Genomic DNA, 25123 nt, shown 5'->3' on the forward strand with positions numbered 1-25123 from the left:
AAAGAGTGGTGACATTTATTGCATTTTGTTCGTTCAGTGTTCCAATTTGGAACTTGATCTGGAGTTCTGCTAAAATCAGAAAAGGGAAATTATGGCAATGTGTACTCTATAAACATGGAAATCTGTATAATTTGTGAAGATTAAACTATGAAGCCATTATATAATTATAGAATGATCAGAGAAGAGTTTTAAAATACTTCAATGAATAAGGATGTTTCTCAGGCTGGTAAGAATTGAGTAAAACTGAGAAATAAGGTGTTAATGTGAAAAAGGGGTTGATCAGCCATGGAGACCTAGTTTAAAAAGAGTCAAAGAGGTGAGCATTGTGGTAGCCCCTACTCATGTTCATTTTCATCTCCTAACAAAACCACCATTGATATGAAATTGATAATATTTGATATTAATTGACGATATTGATATGAATATTGATGAAAATATTCTGAGATTTCAGTCACCCTGCATTGAAATATCTCTTACCAAGCAATGTGACTGTAATTTGAATTCTCATGTACTCTGTCTTCAGAAAGAATGCACAGGTCACGCAGATATATGAGAATGGATATTTTGTTTCATGTAATAGTTATTTTGCATAAAATCCCAGTCATCTTTGTGTTGTCCATAACAACTTGCATTGTACGTTTTACATAAATGTTACAATAAACAAATAATCATTGTTATTGAGAAAGTAGGTGGGCTTGTGGCCATCAAACTGTAATACTGGATGAATTACATTCTGTATATTTTTCATATTTAATATTAATGATCTTCAACAATTGCAATTAGTAGGAGGCAGTGATGCCCAGTGATTCAGAAAAGAACTGTGGTTTTAGACCAAATTTGGAGTTCTGGCTCTGGAAATTTTTAGCTCTGTGACTGTGGGCAAATTAATATCTGGACCTATATTGTATAAAAGATAGAGACTAGCCATGAGACTATTGGGAACTTGCAATGTGACTATCCATATTGGGATGCATTGTAAGTAATAAAATACACACTCTATTTTGAAGATTTAGTGTATGTGCATACACACATATATATGTGAAATACATCACTAATATTTTATATAAATTGTAAGATGAAATAATAGTTTGACTAATTGGTTAATTGTGTTATTAAAATAATTTCACCTGTTTGCTTTTAATATTTTTAATGTAGCTGCTAGAAAATTTTAAATTACATATGTAGCTTGAATTACACGTTTTCCTTTTTTTAAGACTTATTTTTATTTTTATTTTTTGAGAGACAGGGAGAGAGTGTGCACATGGGAGAGAGACAGAGGGAGAAAGAGAATGAAACTTAAGCAGACTCCATGCTGAGTGCAGAGCCCAACACAGGGTGCAGTCTTAAGACCCTGAGATCAGGATCTGAGTGGAAACCAAAAGTTGGATGCTTACCCGATTGTGCCACCTCGGTGTCCCTATACATATTTCTGAATGAGCCATCCTAAAACAATTCAGTTTTATTACCTAAAAGATGTAGATAATGACCTTATTTACCTCAAATTATTATAGTGATATTTAAATAAGATAATGCACCTAAAATTCATAGCACAGTGCCTCACATTAAGTTAAAAAGTTGTCACTCTCTAAATGTTTGGAAATAAAGATGTTAAGTACTTTAAAAAAAAAAGAAACTTAGGGGCTCCTGGGTGGTGCAGTTGGTTAAGCCTCTGACTCTTGGTATTGGCTCAGGTTGTGATCTCAATGTTGTGATCTCAGGATTATGAGACTGAGCCCCGTGTTGGGCTCCCTGCTCAGTGTGGAGTCTGCTTAAGACTCTCTCTCTCTTTGCTCCTTTCCATTTCTCCTTCTAAAATAAATAAATAAATATTTAAAAAATAAAAGAAACTTAAACTCTAGTGGATTAGACACTACCTAAGGAGAAAATTTAGTTAAGAATTAATTTTTTATTAATTTATTTTAAAGTTATTATTTGAATTTCAGTTAGTTAACATATAGTGTTATTATATTAGTTTCTGGTGTAAAATATAGTGATTATACACTCCCATACAAGACCTGATATTCATCACAGCAAGTATTTTTATTTATTTTTATCCCAAGTGAATCATTCCACTTATCTCTCTCTAAAAGCAACAAACATACATGTGTGCTGCTGGGAGGAGGAACAATATTGTGACATATAAAAATGATAATGTGTATGAAAAGTGCTTTGAAGAGTTAAAAGTACTTTCTCAATTCCAAGCCTTTTTACTATCATAATTTACACACTTTTATATTTAATTGGTGTATACTTCTAGTGTTGAGGCCTTCAAGTCACAAATGAAAATAAGGCTGAAACTGGTGCAGGTATACAGAGGGTGAATGAATTTCTGCCAAAGCTAAAGATACAGGAATGGGAGAAAACCTGATAGTTCTAGAACTCTAATGTACACTAGGTACACCTAGCTGATTACAAAAAGCATTGCTCAACTTAGAGACACTAGAGGGTGGTGTTACTGAGAATTTAAGAGGATGAATAGGGCACCTGGGTGGCTCAGTGGTTGAGCATCTGCCTTTGGCTCAGGTCCGGATCCGAGGTCCTGGAATCGAGTTCCACATCAGGAACCTGGAATCGAGTTCCGCATCAGTTCCTACCTGCAGGAAGCCAGCTTCTCCCTCTGCATGTCTCTGCCTCTCTCTCTCTCTCTCTCTCTCTGTGTCTCTCATGAATAAATAAATAAAATCTTAAAAAAAAAGAGGATGAATAAAGTCTCTCCATCAATATAGATGATAAGAATTTGTAAAGGTCATACCTGTGAAATGAAACTAACATTTCTCCATTCCCTCCTGGACATGATTTGGAAGGGTTTTTTTTTTTTTTTTTTTAAGTTCTGGGACTAGCTTTACAACATTGCCAGAATAGTAAAATATTAGAAGCTTGCTATAATGTTTGGGCAAGTAATTGGGAAAAGTTTGAAATGATTCCCTACTCTGAGAAAAAATTATCAAAGCCCAAAGAGGGGATGATAAGAAATAAAAGTACCCAAGTAACGGCTTTCAATGAAGGAAAGATTTCAATAGGAATTCCTAACTACTACAACAACCTCTGTAATTAAACGCAGGTGGGGCAATTGCTTGGTAATAATCATGCCATATGAATTTTTTTTCTCTCTCTAGGCTTGAATAGCTATACACACATGCTGTGGACGAACTGCAGCTGATTTCTCTCATAGGAGCCTTGGAATTTGGCCTCATGTGTATAGCTGAACTTTGGCTGAAGCACTGAGCTGTGATTAATGCAATTAAATGAGTAAAGGTATGTGGTGCTGTCCTCAAGTTGCTGTTCCTAGTGAAGAACCCATTTCTTCTACCATACTTTCATTTCTCAACAGATGAGTAGTTGCAAACTGTACTGGATGTGGCTTTTCATCTCTGTGTTATTTGCCTATGTTGTGATGGAAGCACAGGATCAGGGAAAAATGTGCCTTCTTTAATTTTTTAAATGTGTCTTTTAAAGCACAGAAGGATCATAATGCTATTAATGGTCTTTGTCCTTGTTTCCCTAGGACAGGCTTTAGCTTCAGTTATTCAGTTGTTGCTTGTGAGATAAAAGAGTCAAAGAGGTTTTGGTTGCTGAAGAAAGCAGATTTGTTGTTGTTGTTGTTGTTGTTTCTTTTAACATGGAGATTGGGTTTATTTTTTTTCCTATTCTACCAAAACTCCTATGTGGTCATCTCCTCAGGAAATAGTTGTCAGCTACTGCTCTAAATTTAGGAAATACACACACATAAGAAACTAACCATGTAATTTCTCCAAAGCACTATACTGGGATTGATAAAAATATATTTTTTTAAAGAGTCCTGGGCTAATATCATACCACTCTGAGCCTTCTTTATTTTTAAGCTTCTTTATTTCTGTTGTAAGGTATGATGACTACCAGCTAAGTAGATCGAAATTTTGTATAGTTTGTGAAATCAATTATATTTTTGGATGCATGATAATAAATATACTGTGTATTTCATTGAATAATGTAGAAAACTGCTTTACTTTTTTTTTAACAACTGTGACTGTGGTTTAATCAACATAGTGTTTAGTAGATGGCTAATTTGTGCCAGTTTTTATTGAGTAGGGGGCTGCAGATATCCCATTTTAAATGATTAGACATGTGTTTAGATAATCACCGTAGAGTTTCTGTTTTAAGATCGGACATTTTCATTTTATCATTACTGAAACTTAGCTGAATGTCAGTTTCTGTCTTTGGATAAAATGTAAAAACCAAGGCTTCTTCTCATTTGTCAAAACACAGCTGATCTCCACTATTTCTTTTAGATTTTCTTATTTTTTTTTTTTTTTAGAAATTTAATTTTTTTTTTTTTTATGATAGTCACACAGAGAGAGAGAGAGAGGCAGAGACACAGGCAGAGGGAGAAGCAGGCTCCATGCACCGGGAGCCCGACGTGGGATTCGATCCCGGGTCTCCAGGATCGCGCCCTGGGTCAAAGGCAGGCGCCAAACCGCTCCGCCACCCAGGGATCCCTAGATTTTCTTTTACACAAGGTGAAGACCAGTGATTCATTTTACTTTCATGCAAAAAAAAAGTCTTAAATTTTTCAATTAATTGTTTTTTGTTGACTAAGTTCTAAAGAAAGGGAAACCACAGATGCAATCTGGCACACTACTGTTGTATTATGCTTGTCTTTTTTGAGAGGCTACATAGCAGAGGAAAAGTGTTTGGAGCATAGAGTGTTTTCATTTTAAGGAAAAACAGTGTAACAACATTGGCAGTGAAAATAAAATATTATTCCTGGATTTTTCTGGATTCCTTCTACTGTGAATGTTGTTATTATAGGTAGGCTACATCTTCTCTAGTACTGTTACTGAAGTTCAAAACACTAAAGGAACTTTACCTTCAGACTGATCCTAATCCTGTCATATCAAAGAATCCTTTATTAACCTAAAGGAAGGGGCACCTGGGTGGCTCAGTAGTTGAGCATCTGCCTTTGGCTCAGGTGGTGATCTCAGGGTCCTGGGACCAAGTCCTGCGTTGGGCTTCCTGCAGGGAACCTACTTCTCCCTCTGCCTATGTCTTTGCCTCTCTCTCTATGCCTCTCATGAATAAAAGAACAAAATCTTAAAAAAATAAAAGTCTAATGAATTTTCAAAGTCAATGTCTTTTCAGACCGAGTATTCAGTGTTTTGAGAAGAATAGAGCAAATACAAGTTTTACTGCAATTCCAATTCTACTGATCTGATTTATACAGTTAGCCATCTACCTCCTTATTCTTTTTTTTAAGATTTTATTTATTTATTCATGAGAGACACAGAGAGAGAGAGGCAGAGACACAGGCAGAGAGAGAAGCAGACTCCAGGCAGGGAGCCTGATGTGGGATTCGATCTTGGGACTCCAGAATCACGCCCTGGACTGAAGCCAGACGCTCAACTGCTGAGCCACCCAGGCGTCCCTACCTCATATTCTGAGTGGCACTCTAGTACTCACTACAAGTACCAGTGTAAAGGCTCTGATACTTAATTGGAGCATTGACTTGTTTACAATGGTCCATTTCTCTGGTGCCCTAGGTTCATTGTCAATGAAATATTACCTGATTTGCTGAGCATCATGATCCCAACAGGACAGCCTTTTTAGAACTGTCCTATAAATACCAAAATAACTTATGATTCTACCTTCACATTTTATGTATTACATTCTTGGACCATTTATTCTATGGAAAATGCTGAAGTGGGTAGGGTTTGTTGGTAAGGCTTTTGTAATTCATCATAACAAGTGATGATATGTTATTCAAAATGTTTATATTTTTTGGACAGTGCAACTGAATTACTTAAAACCCATACTTCCTCTCCCATAAATTATTAATTATTCTCCAAGAGTAAATGTAGGGATGTAACAATCATAGAAGAATTTCAATAAAATATCAAAAAATGTGAAATTAACTTTATCATAAACTTGTTAAATGACAGAGGTTTCCAAATGTTCTATAAATTATTAAAATTGCCCCTTTTTAATTAGGATCACTTGGGGTGGGGAGCTTAAATGGATTTCTGAAAAGGCAGTAATATTTTAAAAATGCATTTATAAGGGGATGCCTGGGTGGCTCAGTGGTGGAGTGTCTGCCTTCAGTTCAGGGCATAACCCTGGAGTCTTGGGATCGAGTCCCACATCAGTCTCCTCGCAGGGAACCTGCATCTCCCTCTACCTATGTCTTTGCCTCTCTCTGTGTGTCTCATGATTAAACAAAGTCTTTAAAAATGCATTGATATGAAATGTTGTGTGAGGGCAGCCCCGGTGGCCCAGCGGTTTAGTGCTGCCTTCCGCCTGGGGTGTGATCCTGGAGACCTGGGATCGAGTCCTGCGTCGGGCTTCCTGCATGGGGCCTGCTTTTCCCTCTGCCTCTCTCTCTCTCTCTCTCTCTCTCTGTCATGAATAAATAAATAAAATATTTTAAAAAAATGTTGTGTGGTATTCAAAATGTATATCAATTAGTGACATAAACAATGAAATATATATCTTCAAAGTAAGTCAAGGACCTCAAGAATTTTATACTTATATTAAAAGTATTAAACTGTATTTGTCAGTTATTTTTATAAACTAACATTTATGGAGAATTAAATGCTACTATAGTTTGTACTAAACTCATTTTTAACTCTGTGTCATTCTAGTCTCTTTTTCTTCAAAAGTCTTTCTGGGTTAACAATGCATAGAAATTATATAAATTAAAATTTTCTCTGAGGTGTAATGCCTACTTTTTATGCTTTACAGAACAACAATGGCATGACATGCAGTCTAGACTGGTAAAATCGTCAGATAAACAATACCTTTATTCTTACACTAGATTTGTTTTACCACAAAGCTCTAAATTATAGCTCAATTAACTCTTAAAAATTAACTTGGCATACTCGACTAATAATAAATTAAAAGAAATCCAAAAACTAGAAGATAAGTCTTTTGTCTCCAAGGCATGCATGGGAACTAGTAACCTGGATTGGGCCTCTAGGAGGAGAAGGTGAAGGGGTATGAAGAAGGGGCAACCTGAGGATCCTGAGGGAGCAAAGGCAGTACTGTGGAAAATCAACTTGGAGGGGAGAGGACAGAGATAGTGTGTGTGCTGAGACTGAGGCACTCTAGGGGGTAGTAGAGGAACATGGTGGAGTTGGGGGAAGTAGGAGTGCTGTCAGAGGGAAAACCGGTTGATTTAGAGAAGGACCACCTGTGTTTTCAATATGTCATATGTATGGTTAGTCTCCAGCAGCGGCTCATGGAGAGTTTACTCAACCAAGGAACCTTTTTTATATAGTATAAAAAATTACGTTAAGCACTTTTAAGAGCACCTCTTTGGACTCTTCAAACCTCTCTGTTCATAATGAATGATGAGGTTAATCCTACTGCATATAGCTATGTTATGCTCTTAGCATTCATGTTACTTTTGATGTGCTGCTGCCCAAAGCGAACTAGACTCCACTTCAAAACTGTAGATAGGAAGAGCAGTTTATGGATATAAGAATGAAAGACAAACAGTCATTGAGGGAAAAAGATTGGAGGTAGCATTAGCTGTATTATTTATCCACATATTTGTTAGTTCGTTTACTCACTAATAAACACATATTTAATGAAGAACTATATATTCAAGGCACATTTTAGGTAAATTCATTCCTTAAATAGCTTTTCCATCTCACCTGTATTTTACAGATTTAGATAGTGAATTATATAATGTACTCAGCATTATATTTGTAATCTCAATTTATTTGCAGAATATAAATAAAACCCACCTCCTACCACATAACTTACACTTTCCCTGAGGAACCATTTGCCCTCACATATATTCCAAAATTAAAATGAATGTCATATTTATATGTATATATATAATATGTGTGAGTATATATACATACATTGATAAAATGATAGATTTATAGATATTTTATTTTTATTTTTAAAAATTCTTTTTTTAAGATTTTATTTATTTATTCATGAGAGACACACACAGAGAGAGAAGCAGAGACACAGGCAGAGGGAGAAGCAGGCTCCCTGCGTGGGACTCCGTCCGGGGACTCCAGGATCATGCCCCGGGCGGAAGGTGGCGCTAAACCGCTGAGCCACTGGGGCTGCCCCTAGATTTATAGATATTGATGTACTTAGATATGGAGTTTTGAAACAGCATGTTATTACTAGTTTAGATCATTTGAACAGCCACAGTGATCAAATGACTGATACAAATAGAGGCAGATTTACTATGAAGCTGATGACGTTTTAGCTTAAGGCCCCTCACTTGTATAGACCTCAGAAGGGGACTGATATTTAGAAAATCATTGTCATATGAAGGGATAATCAAATGACATGCAGCCAAAAATGTTGGCAAAAATCATTCTAGACATATGTGAAGCAGTTTGTTGACACACATATGCTATTTTCTTGGATTTTTCAATGTTTGTGATGTCAGCTTTCATAAATTTGTCCTTTGTTGTGATTGCTTTTTCTCTATAAATTAATATTTTGTTTAAATCAAATCTTATACTAGTAATTTTGTATCCTTTTGGGTTTTTTTGTATCCTTTTGTTAAAGAGAGCCTGTGCATTTAAGCTTCAGACTCTTCAATACCATGATTCACCTCCTGTTTATCCATGTCAAAAGACTTCCCTTTTATTTTTCCAGAGCAAATTAAAAATATCCTTAAAAGTGGAATATAAGTTATAAGCTTGAGTCTTTCCTGAGTGCATTAATATAGGTTTACAAAATAACTTCAAATTTTAATTTTGAAAAAAAAAATCATTTCTGTTGCCTTCTAGAATATTATTCTTTTTTTTAAGATTTTATTTATTTATTCATGAGAGATACAGAGAGAGAGAGAGAGGCAGAGACACAGGCAGAGGGAGAAGCAGGCTCCATACAGGGACCCCGATGTGGGACTCAATCCCAGGTCTCCAGGATCAGGCCCTGGGCTGACAGCGGCGCTAAACCGCTGAGCCACCCGGGCTACCCTAGAATATTATTCTTGACCACATATGCAAATCAGTGAAAAATTAAAACATTTATACACACGAGGAGGAGATTTTAATCTTTTAAGGGACAAAAAGCATGCAAACTGTACAATACGGAGCTCAGTAAAGTAGGAGTGGCCCTTATCTTGGAAATTATAGAAGTTTTTCAAGTTTCAGGTTTTTGGTCATATAAAGCATCTTTCTTCTCACATAATCATCTTTCATGTTTAAGGATGTATGAAATTCCTGAGAAATCAAATGAAATGGAATTTTGTACTGAACATAAAATAGGAAACTATCAAATAAATCTTTCTTTGAAGTTCTATGATGACAATCCTCCCTAGGATTAGATTTTTTTCCACTTTGAACTGATAAGTATATTTCACACAAAAGGAGCATTAGTCAAACTTTAAAACTTTTCTCAGACAAGTTGTCATTTTGTTATTTTTAAATGGCAGAAGATAGGAAGAAATGCCACAATTTTATCTTCTCCAATTGAAATTTTGTGCTGTTATGTACAGTCTGCTCTGAGAAGAAAAATTGAATCATAATTTAAATTCACTTAATTAAAGTGAAGAGATTTTATGCAATAAAGAGTAATTAGATTTTAGTAGATAATAATGTGTGAATCTCTGAATTGTTTTTGTTTGTTGTAATATTTCGCCTAGTAATTTTCAATTAAAAAATGTTGATACTTGTATAAGAGAAAGAGCAACTTGAAATCACTTTGTTAAAATGGAGCATTTGTTAGATAAAATGTTATTATATATTGAGTTTTCCCTCTGGGGAGGATCTTTCAAGTAAATTATGTGCTTAGAAGTATGGCTAAAGATGTTAGTTAATAATGATGAATGAGCATGCTGCCCACATATGCATATGATCCTGCTTGATTCTTTTTTTAAAAAAATGGCAAAAAAATAAACATTCGTTGGTTAATGACAAAGCGTGAAGCATGGGTGGAAACAAAATATACTTTCTGTACAAAATTAACTGGCCTATATGTGACTCAAATCCATGGCCTTGGACTCATTAGGTGTTTTCTAAATTGACAATGCTCTAACTAATTATACTAATGAATCTCAAAATAATGACAAATCTTAAGTTTAAAAGAATAAGGTTCTTCTTCAACTTCACTTGTTAAAATAGATGCAGGCTATTACACAAGGTTGTCAAAAATGTACTAACACTGCCTGGAATCCCAATGACAACAGAGAGGAAAGATAGTTTTTCTTTCTTTTCATCCTGGTATTTGTTCATAGATGTAGCGAATGCCATAATTATCATTTGATAGTCTAATGGCCAAGTGTTGATAATACTAATAAGTGTAAAACATGATAGAAGGAACTCAAAAAAATAAAGAAGACAGATCAGAAATGCTGGATATTGCTAAAATACTATGTATACATGTTCATACACACACAAAAATGAAAACATAAGAAGTCTAATGTTTCCTATTCTGAAACATTTGGTGCTGAATCAGAGGCCATGCACCACCAAATCTGGTATTGGGGAATCAACAACTCTAAACTGGGGAATTAATTTGGGTCATTTATCATTTCAATGATCTTAAGACCCAGTGAAAGAGGACTAAGAAGATCCATCAGTTTACTTATTAAGCTGCCTTAAAGATTCATTCAGACAACTGTATGACCCTTGTCATATACTTAATTGCTAACTGATACTTTTACTTCCGATGATATTTTCTAAATTTTGTTCCTTGGATTTGTAATTAATATTAGTTTCAAGGCTCTGAGATGTATTGCAGCAAAAAAAATATATTCAATGTATTATAACCAGAATTTTCTCAAATTAATTCCGTGTGGAGTCTTTTTTCTTTTCTATCAGTGACATCTATTATTGTTCAGTTGAGCCTACTTTGAGAAATGGTGACTTATAAGGTACTTATATTTTTACTGAGAAAGCATATGAAAGAACAAATGAAAATTACTTGTATATTGAAGAAATATTACGAGAGAAACTAAAGCCCAAGTTTAGAATTACTTCTTTATGTCTCTAAATATTACATTTTTATATTTTAATGTATAAAATTATACAGTATTACATTTGAAATTGTTAAAATAAAATTAATAGATTTAAGTAGCAATTCTTACAGTTCTATACATTTGGACTAGAATGGCTTTACTATACATCAAAGCATGAATACAAGAGAAGCAATATCAGTTATTTGGCCAAAGTACAATTTCTGCTACATTACATCCGCTTAATTAAAAGTCTCCTTATAGCATCCATTACATGTAGTTTTCTTTCACTTCCTGCCTCAAATCTCTGTTATATTATCTTATGTGATTTTGTTGCTAAACAGCACACTTAATGATGTTTTTAATGATGTTTTAAATGAAAAATTAATCTTTAATCTCTAACCAATGAAGTAGAAATAGTAAATACATTTTATGACAGCAAGCTTCATTTCATAATTGGGAAGACATTGTGGACTTTTAAAGAATGAAAATCAAAGGACAAATAACACAAAAAATCTGCCATAGAAGGATTATACATATTTCCTATTCTTTTCTTAGATAATAAAAATTTTTCTATATAAAAACCAGTGAATAGATATTTTCAGTTGTCATATTTTTAAAAAATATTTTATTTTATTTATTTGTAAATATATATTTATATATTTTATTTATATATATTTATACATTTTAAATACATATATTTATATATTATAAATATATATTTATATATAAAACATATTCTTTATAAATAAATTGAGTGAGAGAGAGAGCACAGAGGGAAAATGAGAGGTAGAAACAGACTCCCAGCTGAGCAGAGAACTCAATATGGTGCTCCATCTCAGAATCCTGAGATCATGACCTGAATTGAAGGCAGACACTTAATTGACTGCGGCACACAGGCACCCCTCAGTTGTCATAATTTTTAAACATATATTTATAACTGGAAGACATACTAAAGACCATCTGGTCCAGATGTTTTCACATTTTATTCCTCAGAGTCCTAGGGTTTCATGGAGATGCCTTAGAAGCTAAGGTATAGGGTGCAATGAAAAGGAGCAGGGTGGGCAAGTCCCTGGGTCATTCTCAGGATTGCTGCTTTGTTTTTCCTGCTATATACGTGAGGTTCCACTTAACATTTTGTATGAAGTTAGAGTTATTTTGCTAAAATAATGAAAAATACCTTTAAAAAAATCGTTGATGTAGGCCATCATCCTCATTTTAATGTTGAAAAAAATGAGTCCCCTGTAGATTTAAATAACTTATTCATGAGTGTACCCATTTACTGAGTGGGAGAATGAATTGTTCATCAAAATAACTTGCCAGGATATATTTATTATTCCTTATATTTATATATGATTTTGACCTTTTCAAAGCAGCTTCGTATCTGTTATTTGATTTGGTCCTCAGGAAAATAGCACTATTAAGTGGTTATAGAAAGTCTTAGCTCAATTTTAGAGATGAAGAGATGAAGTTGAAAGAGATAAAGCCACCAGGGTTATTCCACATTATTGTTAGAGTCTGGATAAAACCGAAGTTCTCTTGGCTCTCAACAGCTTGCTCTGGATCATAATTTGTTCTAATAACAGCTAGTCTAGAAAGTAGCAGTTTACACATATGCTTCACATGCACTTGTCAAAATGCTTTTCATTTTTTAAAAAGATTTTATTTATTTATGAGGGAGAGAGAGAAAGAGAGAGAGAGAGAAACAGACACAGGGACACAGGCAGAGGGAGAAGCAGGCTCCATGCAGGGAGCCCGACATGGGACTCAATCCCAGGTCTCCAGGATCACACCCTAGGCTGAAGGCAGCGCTAAACCGCTAAGCCACCTGGGCTGCCCTCAAAATGCTTTTCAGAAGTCTGTGATGCTGTCACTGTAGACTCTCAGAACCCAGTGAAATTTTAAGAAACATTAAGGCCTGCATTTCCATTTTGTTGATGAAGAAACTGAAATTCAGGCTAAATAAAAGGACTTATAGAGGGAGGACTCAAATTAAAATCTACATATCCTAAATTTAAGTCAGTATTTTTCCTAACAGCATTTCATTTTAATTTGCAAATATATGCTAACTCGTGAAAATACACATTCCTTTTTTTAAGATTTTATTTATTTATTCAGGAGAGACACAAAGTGAGGCAGAGACACAGGCAGAGGGAGAAGCAGGCTCCATGCAGGGAGCCCAATGTGGGACTCGATCCCGGGACTCCAGGATCATGCCCCAGGCCAAAGGCAGGAGCTAAACTGCTGAGCCACCCAGGCATCCAAAAAAATACACATTCCTGCTAGAGTTCCAGCACTGCTTTTACTCATCTAGAGATTCTGTCTTAGAATGCCAACAAACCTTGCTGAGGTAGACTTACAAACTGCTTAAGATGGCTATGATAAACTCTTTTGTGATTTGCAATGACCCTAAGGAATAAATTAGGAGAGATTATGGACACCTCACATTTTGATGGAAATAGAAGGGTTTTTTTGTGGATTACTGTGAGAGTTTGCAAGTGGAGAAGTTCATACTCACTTTTCTGTAGAGTAGAGAAGAGATTCAATCTCTATTTCCTGAATAGGGTCTCAATCTACTAAAAGTTTAACACCCCTTGAAAGATAAATAGAATTCTTTTTAGTTGCCAGACAATTGAGACTCAAAGTCTATGCTTATTATTTTTCTAAATATCTACTACATCTATTAAAAAGCATTTTTTCATAGTTACTTTTCTGTATGCATTTCACTTCTACTATTGTCACCTCAGATGCCTTCTCAATGGTAGAACTTCTTTCCTAAATAACACTTGCTTAATGAAATGTGATTTAGTGTATCTCAGGTAATAAACTTAGCAGCACAATTATATACTTCCCAATTGACCATTGTCTATACTATATTTTAGCAACTACCATTTTGCCAGTAAAAATTGAAGATGAAAAAGAGTAACTTCCATTTAGTGAAATTAAAATAATTATTGGGGTGCCTAGGTGGCTCGATCAGTTAAGCATCTGACTCTTGATTTCAGCTCAAGTCTTGATCTCAGGGTCATGAGTTCAAGCCCTGTGTTGGGCTCCATACTGGGCATGGAGCCTACTTTAAAAAAATTATTGAAGGAGATCCATTTGAATGAGTTCATTGGGAAAAATATGTCCCCAGTGATAGAAATAAATTAGGCATAGAAATGTATGCCAGATCAACAAATATGTATAAGTTATTATCAAATACACAAAAATTTCAAATACAGGAAAACAAAGATCAGAGTTCAGGAGAAGGTGAGAAGGAGATATATTATGAAGATAAAATATCTTGAAACAATAGGAAAGGTTCTAAGACTAGAAAGAAGTCAAAAGATAAGGACAAGAAAATCTGACCTCTAGAAGCTATAGCTCAGGACTGTTATGTGTGGTAGTGCAATTGTTCACAACACAAGGGATTTGCATGTGGGACAAGTGGTGGTTTAGATCCAAGCTGTGCATCCTAGAAGTTTTTCTCTTAGAGGAAGGGCCGAATTTTAAAGAGAATTTTAAAGAGAATTTTAAAGATGCCTCCATCCCTGAACTCCACTTAAGATTTTCATGCCCCAGTTCCTCAAACATTTATCTAGGCACTATTATGAAAGGACTTTGCAGTTGTAATTAACACCTCATGTTAGCTTGCCATAACATTCAGGTATTATCTAAGTGGGCCTGACTTAATCATATGACTCCTTTAAGAATGAAAGGTCTTTTCCTGCAGGTCACAGAAGGGAAAGTGGCAAAAAGAACATGAGGGATTCAACATGCCTTTGCTGAATTTGAATATGTAGGGGATCATGTGAGAAGGGATGTGGATAGCCATTTGGAGCTAAGAGCAGCCACCAGACATTAGCCAGCAAAGGAGCAGAAACTTCAGTCTTACAACATAAGGAACTGGATTCTGCCAACAACATAAATGAGCTTGGAAGCAGATTATTCTCTAAAACCTACATTAAAGGAACACAGATCTGCCAACACTTTGATTTCAGTCTTGTGACACCCTGAGTAGAGAATCTAGTGAAGTTTACCTGGACTTCTGACTTATAGAACTATGAGATAGAAATGGGTTTTGTTTTCAGCCTCTACATTTGTGGCAATTTATTGTGATAGCATGGAAAATCTATACAAGCACCTTTAAAAAGTCATAGGAAGATTGTCTATGGGCTAATGTCAGCTCCCCCTATAATTTTCTATGCCCAAGTTCTTCAGGAAAACAGAGGAAAGTTTTAGGGGTGACCAATCATATGTTTTCCCTTTTGATTTTCAAAGTATCATTGTTTTCAAGGGCAATTGTGACAACTGTCAGTGCAAATACCTGAAAAAAATCAAAGGTAGAAGGTTGTTCTTATGCTTATTTTCTTTTCCTTTTTTTATTTTTAAATATTTTATCTATTTATTCATGAGAGACACACAGAGAGGCAAAGACATAGGCAGAGGGAGAAGCAGGCTCCCTGCAGAGAGCCCAATGCAGGACTCAATCCCAGGACCCTGGGATCACCACCTGAACCAAAGGCAGACACTCAACCACTGAGCCATCCAGGTGCCCCTTCTTTTTCAGTTATACTTCTGTTTTTCAGTTTTAATTTCTGATTTTATTTTTAAGTAATCTCTACAGCCGATGTGGGGCTTCAACTCATAATCCTGAGATCAAGAGTCATACACTTTCCTGACTGAGCCAACCAGGCATCCTTCTCTTCCCACAGAAAATTTTTTAGAGTCACTTTGTGGCAAACCTGTGATGAGGCTAATTTTTCCATAAACAGAATTTTAAGTAAGACTTAATTGTGAATACCATTAAGTGCTTCTTAGAACTAGCATCCTGTTTATCAAAAAGAGGTGGTAATTTATTAAGGTTTTGGTTGGGCAGTGCAGTGTGCTTAAAGTGTTCAGAGGGAGTAAGATTTGATACCTATCCCTATAAACTAAAAGTCCAAGCTTTGTAACTAAATAACCCCTTTGAAAGAAGAGAGGGCAGAACTTTTGTGACTCATCCAACAGATGTTTCTAAAAAGAGAAAAAGAAAGAAGAAAGAAAGAAAGAAGAAAGAAGAAAGAAAGAAAGAAAAGAAAGAAAGAAAGAAAGAAAGAAAGAAAGAAAGAGAGAAAACATGGCAGAGAGAATGAGAGAACATGGCTGAAATGTTTTCAATTATAATAAAAATGCAACTTTTCATCCTACTATAGATTTAATTAATGGGCAACGTTTTCCAGTTTTCCTAATCAAAGTGACACAGTAGTTCAAAATGTAAGAAGAAATTTTAGTGTTTCAATTAACTTTATGAATTGTAAAATTAACTAAAAGTTCTAGTTATCTCTTAGCATCATTTTGGATGCAAAACAAAAATCAAACTAAATAAAAAGCAGTAATAAAAACAGGATTTGTTTCTTTAGTATACTTTATTGTATTTATAAGAAGCAGTAATAAAAACAGGATTTGTTTCTTTAGTATACTTTATTGTATTTATAATTTATCAGATTAAGAGATTTCAAATTTTCTGAGAAAAATGCCACCACAGGGGCACCTGGGTGGTGCAGTCAGGTAAGTGTCTGACTTAGGCTCAGGTCCTGATCTCAGGGTGCTTGGATGAAGCCCAAATCAGGATCTGTCCTTGGTGGGGTGTCTGTCCCTCTTCCTCTTACTCTGCCCTTCCCTTTGCCCCTCCCTCATTCATGTATTCTTTCAAATACATGAAGAAAATATTTTTTAAAATGCCACTACAATATAAGCCACTAAAATATGAATTTCTGTGACTGTAAATATGTTAAACTTATGAACAATCTGTTTATTATTTTAGAATAAAATAGAGTGGGGGAGGGGCAAGATGGCGGAAGAGTAGGGTCCCCAAATCACCTGTCCCCACCAAATTACCTAGATAACCTTTAAATCATCCTGAAAAATCTATGAATTCTGCCTGAGATTTAAAGAGAGAACAGCTGGAATGCTACAGTGAGAAGAGTTCGCGCTTCTATCAAGGTAGGAAGACGAGAGTAAAAAAGAAATAAAGAAACAAAAGGCATCCAAGGGGGAGGGGGCCCCGCGAGGAGCCGGGCTAAGGCCGGAGCCAGTGCCCCAGGACAGGAAAGACCCGTCCTGGAGAAGCAGGAGCTGCACCAACCTTCCCGGGCAAACAGGCGCCCTCAGGGAGTTAGAGCAGGACCCCAGGAGGGCGGGGATGCCCTCAGGCTCCCTGGGACAGTAACAGACACCTGCGTGCCCAGGAGAATGCGCCGAGCTCCCTAAGGGCTGCAGCGCGTGCACGGCTGGACCTGGGAGCAGCTGGAGGGACGCGGGCAGCGAGAATTATCGTGATCCCAAAACCAGAAAAAGATCCTTTGAAAAAGAAGAATTACAGACCAATATCCCTGATGAACATGGATGCAAAAATTCTCAACAAGATACTATCCAATAGGATTCAACAGTACATTAAGAAAATTATTCACCATGAGCAAGTAGGATTTATTCCCAGGACACAAGGCTGGTTCAACACTCGTAAAACACTCAGTGTGATTCATCATATCAGCAAGAGAAAAACCAAGAACCATATGATCCTCTCATTAGATGCAGAGAAAGCATTTGACAAAATACAGCATCCATTCCTGATCAAAACTCTTCAGAGTGTAGGGATAGAGGGATCATTCCTCAACATCTTAAAAGCCATCTATGAAAAGCCCATAGCAACTATCATTCTCATTGGGGAAGCACTGGGAGCCTTTCCCCTAAGATCAGGAACAAGACAGGGATGTCCACTCTCACCACTGCTGTTCAACATAGTACTGGAAGTCCTAGCCTCAGCAATCAGACAACAAAAAGACATTAAAGGCATTCAAATTGGCAAAGAAGAAGTCAAACTCTCCCTCTTCGCCGATGACATGATACTCTACATAGAAAACCCAAAAGCCTCCACCCCAAGATTGCTAGAACTCATACAGTAATTTGGTAGCGTGGCAGGATACAAAATCAATGCCCAGAAGTCAGTGGCATTTCTATACACTAACAATGAGACTGAAGAAAGAGAAATTAAGGAGTCAATCCCATTGACAATTGCACCCAAAAGCATAAGATACATAGGAATAAACCTAACCAAAGAGGTAAAGGATCTATGCCCTAAAAACTATAGAACACTTCTGAAAGAAATTGAGGAAGGCACAGAGAGATGAAAAAATATTCCATGCTCATGGATTGGCAGAATTAATAGTGTGAAAATGTCAATGTTACCCAGGGCAATTTACACGTTTAATGCAATCCCTATCAAAATACCATGGACTTTCTTCAGAGAGTTAGAACAAATTATTTTAAGATTTGTGTGGAATCAGAAAAGACCCCGAATAGCCAGGGGAATTTTAAAAAAGAAAACCATATCTGGGGGCATCACACTGCCAGATTTCAGGTTGTACTACAAAGCTGTGGTCATCAAGACAGTGTGGTCCTGGCACAAAAACAGACACATAGATCAATGGAACAGAATAGAGAACCCAGAAGTAGACCCTTAACTTTATGGTAAACTAATATTCAATAAAGGAGGAAAGACTATCCACTGGAAAAAAGACAGTCTCTTCAATAAATGGTGCTGGGAAAATTGGACATCCACATGCAGAAGAATGAAACTAGACCACTCTCTTGCACCATACACAAAAATAAACTCAAAATGGATGAAAGATCTAAATGTGAGACAAGAGTCCGTCAAAATCCTAGAGGAAAACACAGGCAACACCCTTTTTGAACTCAGCCACAGTAACTTGTTGCAAGATACATCCACGAAGGCAAAAGAAACAAAAGCAAAAATGAACTATTGGGACTTCATCAAGCTAAGAAGCTTTTGCACAGCAAAGGATACAGTCAACAAAACTAAAAGACAACCTACAGAATGGGAGAAGATATTTGCAAATGACGTATCAGATAAAGGGCTAGTTTCCAAGATCTATAAAGAACGTCTTAAACTCAACACCAAAGAAACAAACAATCCAATCATGAATTGGGCAAAAGACATGAAGAGAAATCTCACAGAGGAAGACATAGACATGGCCAACACGCACATGAGAAAATGCTCTGCATCACTTGCCATCAGGGAAATACAAATCAAAACCACAATGAGATACCACCTCACACCAGTCAGAATGGGGAAAATTAATAAGGCAGGACACCACAAATGTTGGAGAGGATGTGGAGAAAAGGGAACCCTCTTACACTGTTGGTGGGAATGTGAACTGGTGCAGCCACTCTGGAGAACTGTGTGGAGGTTCCTCAAAGAGTTAAAAATAGACCTGCCCTAGGACCCAGCAATTGCACTGTTGGGGATTTACCCCAAAGATACAGATGCAATGAAACGCCGGGACACCTGCACCCCGATGTTTATAGCAGCAATGTCCACAATAGCCAAACTGTGGAAGGAGCCTCGGTGTCCATCGAAAGACGGATAAAGAAGATGTGGTCTATATATACAATGGAATATTACTCAGCCATTAGAAACGACAAATACACACCATTTGCTTCAACGTGGATGGAACTGGAGGGTATTATGCTGAGTGAAAGAAGTGAATCGGAGAAGGACAAACATTATATGTTCTCATTCATTTGGGGAATATAAATAATATTTAAAGGGAATATAAGGGAAGGGAGAAGAAATGTGTGGGAAATATCAGAAAGGGAGACAGAATATAAAGACTCCTAATTCTGGGAAACGAACTAGGGGTGGTGGAAGGGGAGGAGGGTTTGGTTGGGGTGAATGGGTGACGGGCACTGAGGGGGGCACTTGACGGGATGAGCACTGGGTGTTATTCTGTATGTTGGCAAATTGAACACCAATAAAAAATAAATTTATTATAAAAAAAGAATAAAATAGAGTGGAGGTCTAGCAGTAGTCTGCAGAGTTTTATAACCTAAGGCACGCTAAAGAGAAAAAAAAACAATTTTGTCACATAAGGCTATAATCTCTAATGAAATGGATGGAAATGAAAGTTTCATATGCTACAACTTGAAGAAGATAAATTTTATCATAAAGTATTATTATTGAAAAAGCAACAGTAGTTCCGTTATGTCGTGATCACCAGTCACTCTATCTAAAATATAATTTATCCTAAAATAGTAGTGACGATACATTAAATATTGTACTCGAGCTGGATGGAGTCAAGCAGGGTTTAAAATAACACATTCATATATACTGACATGTAAAGGGCTTGCCCTGAAACTTCTACCATTTATGAATTCCTGTTTAAACGTCATTCCTTATGACTAGCCATTTTCTGAATCAGTCTCATTTATCTACTACATGTCTCCATTGCATTTCATTCATTTAATCTAAACTACTGTTTAGACATGGAAATGTAACAATGTTTATGAGAAGATGCTTTATCTTTTTAATAAGAGCTCTAAAATGGATTTTGAATTATGGTTCGTCTTTAAATATTGATTTTTAATATATATGCCATGGTTAAGAAAATAATAATAATTCTTCTTTGTCTCTATGAACAAAAATAATGAAAAATTCTGAAGTCTTATTCTTTTATGTTTGGATATACCACTGATGGACAGTCACAACAGCTAAAATAGTAAACTGCTTTAAACAAGCTATTTGTGACTTCCAAACAGAGCCATACATGCCTGAATTTAAAGAAAATCTATATATAATTTTTTCTGAGATTGTGAGGTTTTTTTTTGTTTTTGTTTTTGTTTTTGAGATTGTTTTATAGCTCTTCTAGCTGATGGATTTTTAGGGGATTGATTTACTACCCTTTGGGTTATTTTTTTATTTTGTTTATAATTTCTTCTTCTAAAATCATCCTTCAGTTACACAACTGAATTTAAAAGCCAAAGTATGCTTTTTTTTTCTTTTTTAAACTGAAATGGTGGTCCTGAAAATTTCAGATAGTAAATGGAAACCAATCTACATTTTCTAAGTGCTGTATTTACTTTCTTCTGCATCATTTAAGAAAGAAGCTGAGATGTTAAAAAAGATGCTACCATTATTGTCATCAAATATATATATGGGCTAAAGAGGATTTGTAATATTATGTTACCACAGTATTTATGTCAGACAATTATTCCCAGGAGTAGAGGTGGCAGAATTTTTATGATGAATGCTTACTTTGAATGGATTTTCCAATACAATTATCACCTCAAACCCAGGGTAAGCAGATAACTCTACAGAAAAATGGAGAATAATTGGAAAATCCAGAAGCAGGCAATAGTAAGGGAAGTTTTATAGCTTATATAGAGTCCAGTCATGGAATATTAGGTAGTAAGACTTTTTATTAGGAAGACAAACTAGCAAAAGTAACATAAGCTCTAGCCCTTAAATTACTGGAATATTCATGAATACAAGACAAAATATAGAGCCATTTATCAAAATCATATTAGCTTCAATTTTCAAAATAAAGTAAAAACTCACTTATCAGGGCATCAAGTCAAGCATTGAATCCCTCCTAGTTAAATATGAGATTTATTTAGTAACTAGGGTACAGGTGGGGCACCTGAGTAGCTCAGTGGCTGAGGATTTGCCTTTGGCTCAGGCCCTGATCCCAGGATCCTGGGATTGAGTCCACATTGGGCTCTTCACAGGGAGCCTGCTTCTCCCTCTGCCTATGTCTCTGCCTCTCTCTGCGTATCCCTCAGGAATGAATAAATAGAATCTTTAAAAAATAACTAGGGTACAGGTAATCCAGCAAGTAGAATGCAAATAGCTGAATCTGAGGAAGAAAAACGACAGATAAAGGTTTAGGAATAAAGGACTAAATTTCAGGTTAAATGGGTCTAGACAAGAAACCTTGAGAAACCTTGGTACTATTGAAATTTTGGACTGGATAATTTTTTGTTGATGTTGTAGGGGACTGTCCTGGGCAGAGTAGGATATTTAGCAGTATCCCTGACCTTTATTCCATTACAGTAACATTTTCAATGTTATTTACATATGAATGTATTCTTTCATCCTAAAATATCATGTGCACCTCTACTATATTCTACACAAGATGAGGATACAGCCTAGCATGGGAAGTAGGCAAATAAATAGGCATTTCAATGTGTCACTAATGATATACTGGATGATATACTGTGGGGGGAAAATGATACACTGTGGAGAATGGAATGTGTCCAGGAAGCACATTAAAAGCCACCTATCCTGTGGATGTATGCATATGGGTGAGAAGAGGATTGAAATGTGGGATTGGTTAAGCATAATGAATATAAGATAATGACTCAAAGAAGGTTTCTCAGATAAAATTTTTTTGGTTTGAAAAGAAGAAAGTATGAATAAGAGGATGGGGTGAGATGGATGGTAGGAAGAGAGAATTCAAGAGTAAAGAGAGTCTAGGAAAAGCAAAGTAAAATAAAAATAAATGAAATATTTTCAGAATGGCTAGGACAGAGTGTGTGGTGAAAATTGAAGATGAATGAGACTGGAGTACTAGATAAAGATGGGATCAGATGACAACAAGGCCCCCAAAACAATGATAATTTTTGAGGGGAGAGATTAGAAAGTTAACTGTTTTAAGGAGAAGAGTGAAATGATAGGGTTTATATTTTTAATTTATCACTTTTCAACGTATAAAATATAATTAACTCGAGTAAGGCTGGAGATGCACTTATAATGCAGTTGTTGTAGTTAAGGTGAGAGGTGATGATAGCCTATAAAAAGAAGAAATAAGATTGGATTTGGGATTAAGCAGAGTTAGAGATGACTCAAATTATTGGTTTGGGCAACTGGACAGGTGGTTGTACCATCTAATGACATAAGGAAGGCAAAAATTTCAGTATATGTGCTGCCAAAGCTAGCACTACTTAATCTGCAGAAGGTAGTCAAGTACTTCTCAGCAACAACAATACATTCACTTCGGAAATGATGGACATTTTTTTTACACTTAGAAAAAAAAAGATGTTCCTTCAAAACCTAGATGACTAGGACATCACTCAGCCATGATGAAGGGTTATGTCCTTGAGTCTTTTTATAAGAGTATATTCTTCTAAATTGAAGAATACTGGGGAAAAGCATTCTAAAACTCAAATCAGTTTAAAAGTTACTTGGTTGTCAAAGAATACAAAATACATTTAGCCTGATATTTTATTTTATTTAAGTTTTATTTTAATTCCAATTAGTTAACATAGAGTGCCATATTAGTTTCAGCAGTGTAATATAGTAATTCTACAGTTCCATACTTCACCCTGTGCTCATCACAAGTGCACTCCCTAATTTTCATCTCCCCAAAACCTCTACCGTCTTGTAAGCATCAGTTTGTTCTTTATAATTAAAAGTCTGTATCTTGATTTGCTTCTCTCTCTCTCTCTCGTCTCTCTGTCTCTCTCTTTCATATTTCCTTTTGCTTGTTTGTTATAACTAGTTCTTCTTTATCCATTCATCTGTTGATGGAGATCAGGGAACTTTCCATATTTTGCAATTGGGGACATTTCTGCTATAAACCTTGGAGTGCACATGCCCTTTTGAATCAAAACTTTTGTATCCTTTGGATAAATACCTAAGAGAACAATTATTGGGTCATAGAGTAGTTCTAATTTTAACTTTTTGAGGAACCTCCATGCTGTTATCTAGAGTGGCAGCACCAGTTTGCATTCCCACCAACAATGTAAGAGATTTCACCTTTCTCCACATCCTCCCCAACATCCTTCCACAACGGTGTTTCCTGAGCTGTTAATTTTAGCCATTCTGAATGGTGTGAGGTGATATCCCTATTGTGGTTTTGATTTGAATTTCCCTGACGCCCAGAGATGTTGAGCATTTTTTCATATTAGCCATTTGTATATCTTTGAGGAAATATTTGTTCATGTCTTCTTCTCATTTATTGACTGGATTATTTGTTTTGGGGGTGTTGAATTGGATAAGTTTTCTATAGATTTTGGATACTAGCCCTTTATCTGATAAGAAATTTGCAAATATCTTCTCCCATTCTGTATGTTGTCTTTTGGATTTGTTGACTGTTTCCTTTGCTATGCTAAAGCTTTTTATCCTGAGGAAGTCCCAATAGTACATTTTTGCTTTTGCTTCCCTTGCCTTTGGGGAGGTGTCTAGCAAGAAGTTGCCATGACTGAGGTCAAACAGGTTGCTGTCTGTCCTTTCCTAGGATTTTGATAGATTTCTGTCCATCAGTGCTCGCTTCGGCAACGCATATACTAAGATTTCTATCCATCAAATTTAGGTCTTTCATCCATTTTGAGTTTATTCTTGTGTATAGTGTAGAAAAGTGGTCCAGTTTCATTCTTTTACATGTGGCTGTCCAGTTTTCCCAACACCATTTATTAAAGAGACTGTCCTTTTTCCATCAGATAGTCTTTCCTGCTTTGTCAAAGATTAGTTGACCATAGAGTTGAGAGCCCATTTCTGGGTTCTCTATTCTGTTCCATTGATATGTGTGTATGTTTTTGTGCCAGTTGTATACTGTCTTGAGGATTACAGCTTTGTAATACAGCTTGAAGTTGAGAATTTTGATGCCTCCAGGTTTGTTTTTCTTTTTCAACATACCTTTGGCTATCTGGCATCTTTTCTGGTGCCATACAAATTTTAGAATTGTTTGTTCCAGCTCTCTGAAAAAAAATGTTGGCGGCATTTTGATAGGGATTGCATTGACTCTGTAGATTGCTTTGGATAATATATCTATATTATCATGGAATGTTTTTCGATTTCGTTGTGTTTCCCTCAACTTTTTTCATAGGTGTTGTATAGTTTTCAGAGTATATATTTTTTACCTCTTTGGTTAGATCTATTCCTAAGTATCTTACGGTTTTGGTGCAATTGTAAATGGGATTGATTTTTTTTATTTCTCTTTCTGCTGCTTGACTGTTGGTGTATAGAAATATGACAGACTTCTGCAAGTTGTATTTCTATTTTGCAGCTTTACTGACTTCCTCTGTCAGTTCTAGCAATTTTTTGGTGGAGTTTGTCAGATGTTCTATATAGGACATCATGCCACCTTGTCGAAGAATGAAAGTTTGACTTCTTTACCAATTTGGATGTCTTTGATTGCTTTTCACTCTCTGATTGCTAAGGTTAAGACTCTGGGAATATTGAACAACAGTGGTGAGTGTGGCTATCCCTATTGTGCTCTTGACCTTAGGAGAAAAGCTCTCAGTTTTTCCCCATTAAGGGTGATATAGCTGTGGGGGTTTTGTATATGGCCTTTATGATACTGAGATATGTTCCTACTATCCCTACATTGTGAATGAATTTTATCTAGAAAGAAAGCTATATTTTGTCAAAACTTTTTCTGCATCTATTGATAAAAT

General features: G+C 35.9%; 1 long non-coding RNA gene across 2 annotated transcripts in view; it reads left to right on the plus strand.

Annotated features, from left to right (window-relative positions):
• Positions 1 to 25123, plus strand: part of LOC144309077 (uncharacterized) — a 152367-nt gene that overhangs the window by 3557 nt on the left and 123687 nt on the right. For both annotated transcript variants that reach the window (XR_013375201.1, XR_013375202.1), the window contains exon 2: positions 3117 to 3255. This is a non-coding gene — a long non-coding RNA (uncharacterized LOC144309077). The remainder of the gene's footprint in view (positions 1 to 3116; positions 3256 to 25123) is intronic.

Source organism: Canis aureus, chromosome X (genome assembly GCF_053574225.1).
Source record: "Canis aureus isolate CA01 chromosome X, VMU_Caureus_v.1.0, whole genome shotgun sequence".
In the NCBI taxonomy this organism is placed as follows: Eukaryota; Metazoa; Chordata; class Mammalia; order Carnivora; family Canidae; genus Canis; species Canis aureus.